We start from the raw sequence: 14200 nt of genomic DNA, 5'->3' as shown, positions 1-14200 counted from the left end.
GGATGAGAGAATGTGATGCATCCATCTGGGAAACTGCTGATCGTGTGGGACGAAATGTTTGAGCAGTGCAACGGGTGTATTCAGAACAGTTCACGGAGGGCCGTAGAACAGGATGAGATGGATCAGGTCGCATGACCAAGAACTTCCAGAGAAGACCGACACCTCATCCGAGTGGCATTGCAGGACAGATCTGCGTTCTCCTCGGCTCTGGCGCAACAGTCGAACACATCGTACACTATAAGCGATGACAGTCCATCGCCGTTTATTACAGCATGGGTTACGTGCGCGTCGTCCACTTCTCAACCTACCTTTGACGAATGTGCAGAACTGTGCTAGACGGCAGCGGTGTATGGAATGACAACAGAGGGAACAGGAATGGCATCAGATAGTGTTTCCAGACGAATCCAGGTTCTGTTTGTTTGGAAATGATGGCTGCATTTTGGTTCCCCGCAGGCAGGAGGAGTGGCATCGTAGTGACTGCATTCGCACAAAACATAACAGTGCCTATCCAAGGCCTTAGGGTGTGGGGTGCTATTGGGTTGCCGGCCGCGGTGGTCTCGCGGTTCTAGGCGCGCAGTCCGGAACCGTGGGACTGCTACGGTCGCAGGTTCGAATCCTGCTTCGGGCATGGATGTGAGTGATGTCCTTAGGTTAGTTAGGTTTAAGTAGTTCTAAGTTCTAGGGGACTGATAACCACAGCAGTTGAGTCCCATAGTGCTCAGAGCCATTTGAACCATTTTTGCTATTGGGTTCGGACAAAAATCACAGTTGGTGCCTGCCCATGGCAGTGTGACCTACGTGAATGACATCTGCGACCCGTAGCCATGCCCTTTCTGCTCAGCACCCCAGACGACATGCTTCAGCAAGACAACTCACGACCATCTGTTGCTGCACGAACAGGTGGCTTCTGGGTGTCACAGGATGCCAGCCTGTTGCCCTGGCTCACCAGATCACCAGACTTGTCGCCTTTCGAAAAAGTGTGGTATGTGGTGAAACGACGGGTGCAGCGCTGTGATTCATTGCCAATTACCACAGATAAACTATGGAACCAGGTGAATGCAGCAATGATGGCTATAACACAGGACGCAGTTCGCGCCTTACATGCGATAGCATCGCGCGTGGAACAAGTTATCAGCCTGTGCATACTAGGCAACATGACACGTGCTGAACCGAGGTGACTGAATTGCTAATCATTTCTGCAGGACATACTGAAGTACATGTCCTGTGACGTCCTGTCTCTTGTCGTTCAATGCGTTCTTTTTCCTCTGAACATGAGTGTACGAGTATGATATGAACCATTCACCACCAACCCATTTTTGTGAGTTCTCGAGAGTGTCCCCATAGCAGCGCTACAGTTGCGCGCTTCCATTGTGGCTGCCGTTACTAGATTTGTGACACAGACTCCCGTATGAAGGTGACCTGTGTGTCGATACATCAATGGAATGTACACAATGTCTCAGACGGTAATTTTCCAGTGAGCTAGGGAAGCTCAAATTGGTTCACGGCCAGGGATAGTCAGTCTTCTTCGCAACTGAGTCCTGATTTTATGAATATGCTGATAGTCGATTCACAGCGATGTAGATGGAAGTTGATACTATACATCAAATGAAACTATAGAGACATATACAGAGGGGTCCAAAAAATGTATCCACTGTTTAAAAGTCCATAACTGGCAAACTAATTGACGGAGTTGTCTCATCTTCGGTAGTGTAATAGTTTGTAGTTCCGGCAATCGCCACACAAGCGTTGTATTGCGTTGTTTTGTTTTGTCAGAGGACAGTCGCCAGATAGTCAGTGTTTTGTTCTCAGTTGCACCTAGTTGCTCGAGTAAACATGGCTGGCGCAAGGCTTAAATTCGATGAAAGGAAGTCAGTTCTGAAGTGGTATTTTAAGTACGAAAACAAAACCCTAGCGCACTACTAAAATCGTGTTAGGGCGTATCTCGACGAAAATCTACCAGGAAGATGGATAGGCCGTAGAGGTGCTGTGGAGTATCCACCACGTTCCCCAGACCTAGCTCCTCTGGACCTTTACCTGTGGGGAACACTAAAGAACGTCGTTTATCGACAAAAGCCACGCACATTGGATGAACTTCGACAATCCATCGTACATTCATGTTCAAATATCCAACTGAAGACGTTCCAGTCAGTAGTTCGTGCTGCAGTTCAGCGGCATCGTTTGTGTGTGGATGTTAATGGTGACCATTTCGAACACTTACAGTGATATCTTTAAGTTGGACTTTAAGCTAAACTTTCACCAAAAATGAGACAACACCGTCAATTAGTTTGTAAGTTATGGACTTTTAAAGAGTGGATACATTTTTTGGACCCAAAGAAAATATGTGGCCAACATGAAGAGCTGTATGCAGTCCCACGTGGACCCGAGACTGCTCAAAGACATAAAAACGACGGCATCCTAGATATATTTATTAGATGTCTGACACACAAACACAGAGACCAAATTACTCTCCGAAATGTTAATAGTAACAGACACGGAGATAACCCAGCTGTACCAAGGGACAGCATCTGAGAAATAAGGTGATCAGCAAAATTGCCGCACTTCGTACTGCTTTCGGTTGACTTCTAACAGACATGGCTTTCCCACCAAGATAAGATTGGTAAGTGATATCTGAAAATAGTGAACGTGGAATCGCCCTATACAAATCATATCATTACCAACAATCTGTGTGTGCCGAGCGCCCGGTAAGGACACTAGGCATGAGCTCAGGGTAGCGGTGTTCAGATCAGCGCCCACCTAAACTGATTTACGTTTTCGGCTGTTTTCCGAAATCGGTTAGGAATAATGCGGGAGTGACGACCTGGACAATGCAGCGATCGATTGCTGCCACCATTGTGGTTCAAATGAAGTAATGCTCGGCCTTTATTTAGCTCGAAGACAACGAGACCCAACTCCACCATCCTCTCTTTAATAGTTTATAAATAGCTATGATAATGCTATTCATTCCGATTATATTGTTTACGTCTTCAGCACAACTTTCATACAAACCGCTTTCGCAGTGAAACACCTAAATCATTGTTTTCTCTGAAGAAAAGTTGTTTGATTCAAATACTCCCGCTAGTAATTTCTGTATCCAAACATCCACTCGTTTGTAAGTAAATCATACGCAGCATTATCTTTTGTCTTTTATAGTACACTCTGATTTCTATTGTTCCTCAATGTGTAACTGGCAGTATATCTACTCTGTCGGTGTGATTCAAATGTCCACAGCACACTGTTGTCAGACCTGCCCTGTAAACGTAATTGAATATTACGATTTGATTGTTTCACGAAGAAAATGAAACGGCTTATGACGGCAGCGTGTGAACCTGAATATATTTGAGTATTTAAATAAGAAAATGCAACGGATGGCGTCGAAAACAGCTGATTAGGTTTGGAAATTTCTTGTCTATCGCCGTTATTACCTCACTTCCCGCCATGTTAGAAATCGTTACTTACGCTCGTAATGGTAGTCGAGGTAGGTCCAAGTGCCTTTTATTTCGGTACTAGCTGACAAACTTGGCTCTGCCCAGGTATTCATTTTTCCAATTTTCTATTAGAAACGAAAAAAGAATTAACTGTGCTGGTAGTGTAACGTCGGAAAAATTTCATTTCCATGTATTCGTGAAAACACCTTTGAAATTATGAAACAGCTGTACAGAGAAATATGTACAAATGTATAAGTACGGTATATAGATTAACAAACATAGTATTACTGTAAGTAAGGTGCAGCTGCTTCACATGTCTACAACGCGATTTTCTAAACGGCTATACGGAAATTCCGCTTCATAGCTATATAGATGGCTACTGTTTTCCCCAACAGCCGTTTCCGTTCGCAGTTGAAAGTTTTCAAAACCGCTGTCAGGTGTCATGGATTTCCTTACGTTGACTCGACTGTGGGAGTGTTTTGGTACTGATGAATGAAGGAGCATGAAGCGACGTTTTTTCATACGTATCTATGTTCCTGACGTCATGTCGCCTGAGCTATGTGTGGTACAATAATATAATTTTGTAGCTGCATTTAGCGTCATATGTGTATACTGTCTGCAACATTTACTGCGAATAAAGTTAGTAGCACAGAAGTAATAAATTTGTACGTCGTGCATGACGCGGCAGTTTTTCGCGCATGTCATGGCTTATGACGACACACACAGACACACACACATATAGAGTGGTCCATTGATCGTTCAAATGGTTCAAATGGCTCTGAGCACTATGGGACTTAACTTCTATGGTCATCAGTTCCCTAGAACTTAGAACTACTTAAACCTAACTAACCTAAGGACAGCACACAACACCCAGCCATCACGAGGCAGAGAAAATCCCTGACCCCGCCGGGAATCGAACACATATTGTTGTAGTACGTAAAGAAATATGAATGTTTTAGATGGACCACTTTTTTCGCTTTGTGATAGATGGCGCTGTAATAGTCACAAATGTATAAGTACATGGTATCACGTAACATTCCGCCAGTGCGGACGGTATTTGCTTCGTGATACATTACCCGTGTTAAAATGGACCGTTTACCAATTGCGGAAAAGGTCTATATCGTGTTGATGTTTGGCTATTGTGATCAAAATGCCCAACGGGCGTGTGCTATGTATGCTGCTCGGTATCCTGGACATCATCCAAGTATCCGGACCGTTCGCCGGATAGTTACGTTATTGAAGGAAACAGGAAGTGTTGAGCCACATGTGAAACGTCAACCACGACCTGCAACAAATGATGACGCCCAAGTAGGTGTTTTAGCTGCTGTCGCGGCTAATCCACACATCAGTGGCAGACAAACTGCGCGAGAATCGGGAATCTAGAAAACGTCGGTGTTGAGAATGCTACATCAACATCGATTGCACCCGTACCATATTTCTATGCACCAGAAATTGCATGGCGACAACTTTGAATGTCGTGTACAGTTCTGCCACTGAGCACAAGAGAAATTACGGGACGATGACAGATTTTTTGCACGCGTTCTATTTAGCGACGAAGCGTCATTCACCAACAGCGGTAACGTAAACCGGCTAACGTGCACTATTGGGCAACGGAAAATCCACGATGGCTGAGACAAATGGGACATCAGCGACCTTGGCGGGTAAATGTATGGAGCGGCATTATGGGAGGAAGGATAGTTGGCCCCCATTTTATCGATGGCAATCTAAATTGTGCAATGTATGCCGATTTCTTACGTAATGTTCTACCGATGTTACTACAAGATGTTTCACTGCATTAAAGAATGACGATGTACTTCCAACATGATGGATGTCCGGCACATAGCTCGCGTGCGGTTGAAGCGGTACTGAATAGCATATTTCATGACAGGTGGATTGGTCGTCGAAGCACCATACCATGGCCCGCACGTTCACCAGATCTGACGTCCCCGGATTTTTTTCTGTGAGAAAGTTGGAGGATATTTGCTATCGTGATCCACCGGCAACGCCTGACGACATGCGTCAGTGCATTGTCAATGCATGTGCGAACATTACGGAAGGCGAACTACTCGCAGTTGAGGGGAATGTCGTTACACGTATTGCCAAATGCATTGAGGTTGACGGACATCATTGTGAGCATTTATTGCAATAATGTGGTATTTACAGGTAATCACGCTGTAACAGTGTGCGTTCTCAGAAATGATAAGTTCACAAAGGTACATGTATCACATTGGAACAACCGAAATAAAATGTTCAAACGTACCTGCGTTCAGTATTTTAATTTAAAAGACCTACCTGTTACCAACTGTTCGTCTAAAATTGTGAGCCGTATGTTTGTGACTATTACAGCGCCATCTATCACAAAGCGAAAAAAGTGGTCCAACTAAAACATTCATATTTCTTTACGTACAACACGAATATGTAATAAAAATGGGGGTTTCTATTTTAAAAAAGCGCAGTTGATATCCGTTTGACCCATGGTTCAAAAATGGCTCTGAGCACTATGGGACTCAACTGCTGTGGTCATAAGTCCCCTAGAACTTAGAACTACTTAAACCTAACTAACCTAAGGACAGCACACAACACCCAGCCATCACGAGGCAGAGAAAATCCCTGACCCCGCCGTTGACCCATGGCAGCGCTATCTAGCGGGCCAATCATACCGCCATCTGGTTTCCCCCTTCAAGCTAGACAAGTTTCGTTCCTTGTAGCTTTTTCGTTTGACGCTTATTTCGTGAGATATTTGGCCCGGTCACGATCAATGGACCACCCTGTACATATATATGGTGAGTCGCCTAAGACGTAACACCCCCATTATTCCGGGGGTGATTGCACATATCGACAAGCGGTGTTCGGCGAATAATAGCCGACGATGGGGCACATACTTTGGTACATGCACAATAATCACAACGTTTATATTGACCGAGATAATGAGGCAAGTACATGTTTTTTAAATGGGACGCTATACTTTTGTTACCATCATTCGAACGCTCTGGAAAAGACGCGTATAGTGATGTAACGCATGTTGCTATTGTGATTCAAACTTCGCTTAAAAGACGCTGGGAAATGTACGACTGAAGGTCGAGACGGTCGGAAACGGCTGCAGACTGTAAACACGCCTCGCGCGACCTGCGGGCCGAGTTGCCGTGCTCTATGCAGCATGCAGGGTCTAAGCTACGTAGGTAAATCCTCATCTGCCCTCTTTTAAGCACACAAAACGATGCTGTTCTAAGTTATATTTACAGGGCGATGTTTCAGTCGCCTGTTTTTTTTTTTTTTTTTTTTTTTTTTTTTTTTTTTTTTTTTTTGCTATCTCTTTTCTCCCCTTTTTTTTTAGTAGTTCATCTTTTCTGAGTCATTCGCCAGTCTCCTGAATTCCTCTGCGTGAACAGCTCTCATCACCCAATACGGCGTCACCTTTGGTACAGCTTCTGTCTCCCCTACGTTATGGTAGATTGCTCTGTCGTTGGAGTAGAATCAGCGAACACTTTGGCCATATTAAGAACTGAGATCTTTAATACTGCAGGTATCGTTGCAAGGTCGTTCTCTACAAAAATGGCTCTGAGCACTATGGGACTTAATATCTGAGGTCATCAGTCCCCTAGAACTTAGAACTACTTAAACCTAACTAACCTAAGGACATCACACACATCCATGCCCGAGGCAGGATTCGAACCTGCGACCGTAGCGGACGCGCGGTTCCAGACTGTAGCGCCAATAACCGCTCGGCAACACCGGCCGGCTCGTTCTCTACACGCAGATAAATAAAAGCTTGGGCTAATGCCGAGAAATGTTTAAGTTTGTGTTACAGAAATATTTGGAATTTAAATAAAAAGGTACAAACGATGAAACAAGGGAGTCTCATATCCTTCGATAGCCTTAGATGAGATGAGTTCTAGACACTGATGCAGCATTTGACGGTTTCACAGACTTGTCTTGAAAACTGAATATTGCTTCACTGCGTGCAAACGTGTTTTAAATGAAAGGCAGTTTTTTTCTTAATTTCCCGTCAATAGTGACATCCCATTTCTCCCGATGGACTAACCTCCAGACAGCTGGAGAAATTTCGATTCTATTCCGCTCAATTGATTCTCCGAAAGTCACCGCATTTCTTTTTATTTATTTTTTAACTGAGAATTGTTAAAAGTTTTCTTTATTAGGATCCTATCTATGCTTCGTAATGGTGTTTACTATGTTTATTTCATGTAACAAAAAGTAATAGTAAAAGTGTTCCAAAACATTACATTTACGGCAATATTGGAAGAGGTTGCATAAACTCCTTAGTACAAAAACTTAAAACAACGCTAAAAATATATGAGAACTGTTCCGGCGTAACGTCAAGCGTCGGCACGACGGTCAAGAGCGTTAAAGCAGAGAGGGATGTGAAGAAGACGTCAGCCACTAGTACGCTGACCGAGCCATGTCTAGGTGTCTAGGACGACACCGAGACAGCAAGCGGCCTCTAGGCGAAGAGCACAAAAGCGCCGCTCCGTCTGGCCGCAGCCCAGTTGAAGACTAGCCGTTCTACCAGTTTTACAGCAGCGGTTTACGAACTGTATAATTTCACTTGTATTAGGCATTGTCTATACTTATGAGACTTCTTATTTGTCTGCCGCCATTTGCTTGCGACGCATCATTGTAAATGCTCAAATTAAATTTTGTCAATTATCTTACTGTAATAAAATCTCCTTAATACAATTTGCTTGAATTGTTGTCTAGAGATCCGAGAAAGCAGGTTTCCTAGGCATCCTATATTAGACGAGTGGACAGGATGCAACAATAACGATGAAATGAGAGAAACGATTATTAAATTTTAGAGTTTACAGAATTTTGTCTGTTTTCCTTGTTAAATACATAGGCCCTGCCGCAGAGTGCTTGAGCAATAGTTTGAATCCTCTTTGGAAAGGTCGAACCAAATAATCCCAGCCATTTCGCCCATAAAAAGAATCTACAAAGGTATTTTCCTATGCATTTGTACAGTTATTCGTCACAAGTCAGCCGGACTAAGCTCAAAAGAAAAAGAAGCGACCATAGAAAGACAGTACTGAGCCTACTCTTCTGTCGCCAAAGCAATACGCCTGCCTCTGTTTTTGCTGCTTCCTCAGGTGCACGGTATTCATTATAAGTATTCTTCATACGTGACGTTACTGATACTTAAACTGTTAACTGGATTTCTTCCACCGCACAATCCTTTTTTTCATGTCAGACGTATTGCACTTCTCTCGGCCAGTCTTCCCGTGCTATCTACGTATAACAGACCTCAAATAGTGAAAGGGTGAAAAAATTGTATAAAAGTGCTGTTTGTGCTTGAAAAAAAAACAGGGGTTCAGTTTAGGGGCCTTAAAGGAGTTCGATTTACGTAACAAACGGCCACATTTACGAAATACATAAAATTTTTAAACAAAAGTGCAAATAAACAAGCCTCAGTAACACCGTTTGAGTACACATGTAGATCGAAAGACTTACTGGTCAATATCCAGGAAAATATACATTGATCAGCCAGAACATTATGACCATCGTCCTACTATCGATACAAACCCGCTCAGGCGATAGCAGCGACATCTGACAAGGAATGACTGCTAGTCAGACACACACACGGTGCGTGTAGTATCAGGGAGCGTGCTGAATGGGGGAGGCGCGCGATCTATCTGAGTTTGTGATGGCCCGGAGGCCTGGCACGACCAATTTGGAAACCGCACGACTTTTTGGGTGTTCGAGCAGTGCTGTGGTGAGTGTCTTCCACAAGCGGCGAAACCGAGGTGAAAATCACGTCCAGACGTCGTGAACCTGGGCGGCCACCGCTCATTGTATATGTCGGACGTCGGAGGCTGGGCAGACTGGTAAAACAGGACAGGCGGCGAACTGTGGCGGAACTGACGTCGGACTTAAACGCTGGGTGAAGTACAAGTGTGTCTGAACACACACAGCCACCTAACACTCTTAACGATGCGCCTCCACAGCCGACGACCCGTACATATGTTAACAGCACGACACCGGCAACTACGACTGAAGTGGGCACATGACCATCGGCACTGGGCGTTGGCAGAGTGCTGCACGGTCTGGTGAATCCCAATACCTTCTGCATCGTGCCGATGGTGAGCACGAATCCGTCGTCTTCTAGGGGAATAGCACCTGGACACATGTACTGCAGGACAGAGACAAGCTGGCGGCGACTCCATTATGCTGTGGGGAATATCCCCGTGGGCACCCATGGGTCCAGATGTGCTCGTGTAAAGCACCATAACGTCCGAGGAGGATCGTACGCTGTTTACAGGCCTCGTACACCCCTTCATGGCGTTCATGTTTCCCGACGGTAGTGGCATTTATAGCAAGATAATGTCATAAGGCTAGTAGTGTGATGGAGTGTTTTAGGAACACAGTGTCCAGTTCCAGTTGATGTGCTGGCCCCCAACTCGCCAGATGTGAACCTGATCGAACTCATCTGGGATGTGATTGAACGTAGCGTCACAGCTCTTCGCCCCCCTCCCTGGAATTTACGGGAATTAAGTGACTTGTGTGTGCAAATGTGGTGCCGACTACTCCCCCCAGCGACTTATCAAGACCTCATTGCTTCCATGCCACGCCGCGTCGCCGCTGTTATCCGTGCCAAAGGTGGACATACTAGCTATTAGGTAGGTGATCGTAATGTTCTGACAGATCAGTGTGACTGTTTCATTTAGAAAATTTTTTCACTTAGCTATCAGTTACTGACCATCTGCTATCCTTTTGCCTATCAGCGTAAAAACTGTATTACGATTATTGTTTTCTTAACAGCATAAATATGTATTTTCTTAACACAGTTTCAATCAAGCGTATGTGAAATTAACATATACTATGAGATAAAAAGTGTCTTGACGCCTTTATGCAATGGGAAATTGACCGTTAGATGTCACGAGAGGCAGGCCCGCAAGTATAAACGGAGGAGATGAGTATTGTGTTGTCAGTAGAGATGCAGTAATAGCAGAGCGGGTCGGCCAGGAGAACATAGAGACTTCAAACGTGAACTAGTCATTGCATGTCATCTGAGTAACAAATAGCCCGCATCTCGTGGTCGTGCGGTAGCGTTCTCGCTTCCCACGCCCGGGTTCCCGGGTACGATTCCCGGCGGGGTCAGGGATTTTCTCTGCCTCGTGATGGCTGGGTGTTGTGTGCTATCCTTAGGTTAGTTAGGTTTAAGTAGTTCTAAGTTCTAGGGGACTTATGACCACAGCAGTTGAGTCCCATAGTGCTCAGAGCCATTTGAACCATTTGAGTAACAAATCGATCAGGGGCCTTTCGATCCTTCTTTAGCTGCCCAATTCGCCGCTTGGTGAAGTGGCTGTGAAGTGGAAACGCGAAGGAACAACCACAGCTAAATCAAGATCAGGCAGACCTCATTTAATGACGGACGCGAACAGTCGAGCATTCCAGAGCGTGGTAAGGAAATAGCAGCATGAAAATCGGATGAAGGAATCACTCATGAGTTCCAATGTTCTACCAGTAATCCAGTTAGCACAATGACTGTGCGTAGGAGGTTAAAAAGAATGGCATACAGTGGTTGAGCAGCACCTAAATTATCCACACATTTGCCGGCCGCTGTGGCCGAGCGGTTCTAGTCGCTTCGGTCTGGAACCACGTGACGGCTACAGTCGCAGGTTCGAATCCTGCCTCGGGCGTGGATGTGTGTGATGTCGTTAGGTTAGTTAGGTTTAAGTAGTTCTAAGTCTAGGGGACTGATGACCTCAGCTGTTAAGTCCCATAGTGCTCAGGGCCATTTGAACCATATTTTTTATCCACACATTCCTTCTTTGATTAAAATAATACAGCAGATGTATAAAGATAACATTTGCCAAGTTAAAGTTGGTAATAAACTTTCACAGAAATTTAGAACAAGCAAAGGCCTTTTACAGGGCTGTCCCATGTCACCATCATTATTTAAAATCTATATAGATATTAGCCTTAGAACATGGTCTCGTAAATGTAATAGTACGGGATTAGAAATAAGAGATGGAGTGTACCTACACCATTTATTGTTTGCTGATGATCAAGTAGTCGTAGCACAAGATGGGGAGGATGCTAACTATATGTGCAATCAACTAGCAGTAGCATACAAAACTTGGGGTTTGAAGATTAATTACCAAAAAACAGAATACTTGACTAATGATTCAGATGAGCTATACATTGAAGGAAAGAAAATCAAAAAGATAAACACTTTCTGTTATTTGGGATCCATTTTAGAAATCGAGGGAAAATCAGGTTTAGAAATCAATAAAAGAATTAGTAGCGGACGGAGGGTCATTGGGATGCTTAACTCAGTCTTATGGAGCAGGAATGTAATGAGCAGAAGTAAAAAATTAATATACAAATCCATACTAGAGAGTGTGGTTCTGTATGGAACGGAGACCTGGACAATTAACATGAAGCACATTAGAAAATTACAAGCTCTAGAGATGGACTTTTGGAGAAGATCGGGAAGAATCTCCAGGAAAGAAAAGATAAGGAACACCGAAGTAATAAGGAGAATGGAAATAAAAGAAAGAATATATGACGTAATGGATAGGAAGAAATTACAGTGGTACGGGCATGTACGACGAATGGAGGAAGCCAGAATACCAAAATTGATACTGGAGTGGGAACCGGAGGGGAGAAGAAGAAGAGGACGACCTGTGACCACCTGGCTCCAAAATGTACAGCACACAATGAGGAGAATGGGCGCAGAGGAAGAGGACACGCAAGATCGAAACACCTGGAGAAATATTTTGAGAGTATAGTTTAAGAACGTTTATTGTTTGTATTGTAATTTCCAAGTAAATTATTATGTTGGAGATAAGCCTCTGTAATGAGGAAAAGCTCAAAAATAATAATAAATTCCTTTAGTCACTACTAACCAACGTTTGAGGCGTTGTGGAGAACGACGTCACTGGACAGTGGATGACTGGAAACGTGTGATATGAAGTGACGAACTACGCTGTGCCCCGTGGCAATCCGATGCAAATGTTTCGGTTTGGTGAATCACGAACGTTACTTGCCATCAATGTAGTGCCAACAGTGGTTACGGAGGAGGTGGTGTTTCAGTATAAGGGTGCTTTTAGAGGTTAAGGTGCGGTTCCCTTAGTGTGCTTAAGAAAACATTAAATGCGGGAGCATTTGAACACAGTAGAGGAATAATTCGAAGACGAAAAAGACAAATAAATAAAATAAAACGCAACACCAAAAATGTTCAAATGTGTGTGAAATCCTAAGACACCAAACTGCTGAGGTCATCGGTTCCTAATCTTACACACTACTTAAACTAACTTAAACTAACTTATGCTAAGACCAATACACACACCCATGCCCGAGGGAGGACTCGAACCTCCGGCGGGAGGGGCCTCGATGTCCGTGACGTGGCGCCTGAAACCGCACGGCCACTCCGCGCGGCCCGCAACACGAAGAAGCAGTTGTGCAGATATGTGATGATAAACGGAAGTTTATAGGCGTGTTTTCCACATCTGAAAGACGATGTCTGTTAAAATTTCACGCCAGTCGCAGAAGAATGGGACTAGTAGCGACACTATGAACATACAAATCAGGTTAGCTTTAAATACATGTTGTAGTGGTAGTGAGCATTAAGCTACCTTTGAGATTGGAGGTGGTGAGTTGATATTAGCCAAGAATGCTTTATTTCCTTCTGTTGTTGGCATTCTCTTTGAGACTGCCACAAGCTTCGGAATGAGAGTAACTCTAACCTCACCCAAATTCATTCTAATCTCAGATTAACGTCGCTGAAGGTAAAGCTGGCATTTACAACAACCACATGAGTAATATGCCACATCACACGATGCTGCCATTTTACTTCTATTTTCACTGCCGAAGGTTAGTGACTTCTGACCACATCGTAGTCATCCAGTAGCTTCTACAGTGGTTACGTCAACAGCATACAAAGTCCTTTGCTGAGAACAGAACATGACATTACCCTTACTTACCGGTGATTATAGACTGAATTCGTTGTAATTGTCTTGTTTAGCAAGAGAACTGTCTCTAGTAATAACGTCGGTCACATCCTTAAATATTAGAAAAACTGATGTGTGTTCCACATCCCCTCCTAAATCACTGGACAGGTTTCAACCAGACCTAGCACACGTATCACTTACTGCCTGGAAATCATAGCTGTGAGGATAAGAACAACCTGCTCATCAAAGAGGTTTGGGTGAGAAAGCAGTGTGGCCCATGACGTGCGAATATCCATACTTTGGTCATCGAATATTTGATAACGAGACCACTTGGAGAACAGCAACAGGCGTTACACAGAATCTCAAACCTTTAAGAAACTAGATCGAAATAAATTCGCTGAATGCTTATAGCGTCAGCTGTATTAGGTACAGATGTTCTACCTGTTGGTGACCTGATACAACTGACGCCAAGTTATTCACATTCAGTGATTTTATTTCGATCTAATTAGGAACGACCGTCTGTCATCATAAACGTAAAAAAATAAAAATAGATAAAAACTTTCCGAAACTGTTTCTCGCTGACAACCCCCGTAAAATGATGCAAGGACAAAAGTATATCCTTATTACAAGTTCACTGTTCATGCAGTTCAACTGCCTCTTGATACATGACGTTTTAATTGATTATTTCTTTACTACTACCTGTACTCGAGCCACATTTTGCAGACAGTATTCAGATGTAACACAGAATGTACCAAAAACATTATATCGTTGTACGACCCGTAGTTCAGGAGATATGACGTCACCAGCTGAGGTGCGTGAAAAACTGCCGCATCATGCAAGCCATTTAAATTTATTACTTCTTTGCTA

Source organism: Schistocerca nitens, chromosome 6 (genome assembly GCF_023898315.1).
Source record: "Schistocerca nitens isolate TAMUIC-IGC-003100 chromosome 6, iqSchNite1.1, whole genome shotgun sequence".
NCBI classification, from domain to species: domain Eukaryota; kingdom Metazoa; phylum Arthropoda; class Insecta; order Orthoptera; family Acrididae; genus Schistocerca; species Schistocerca nitens.
Note: the sequence above shows the minus strand (reverse complement) of the source record.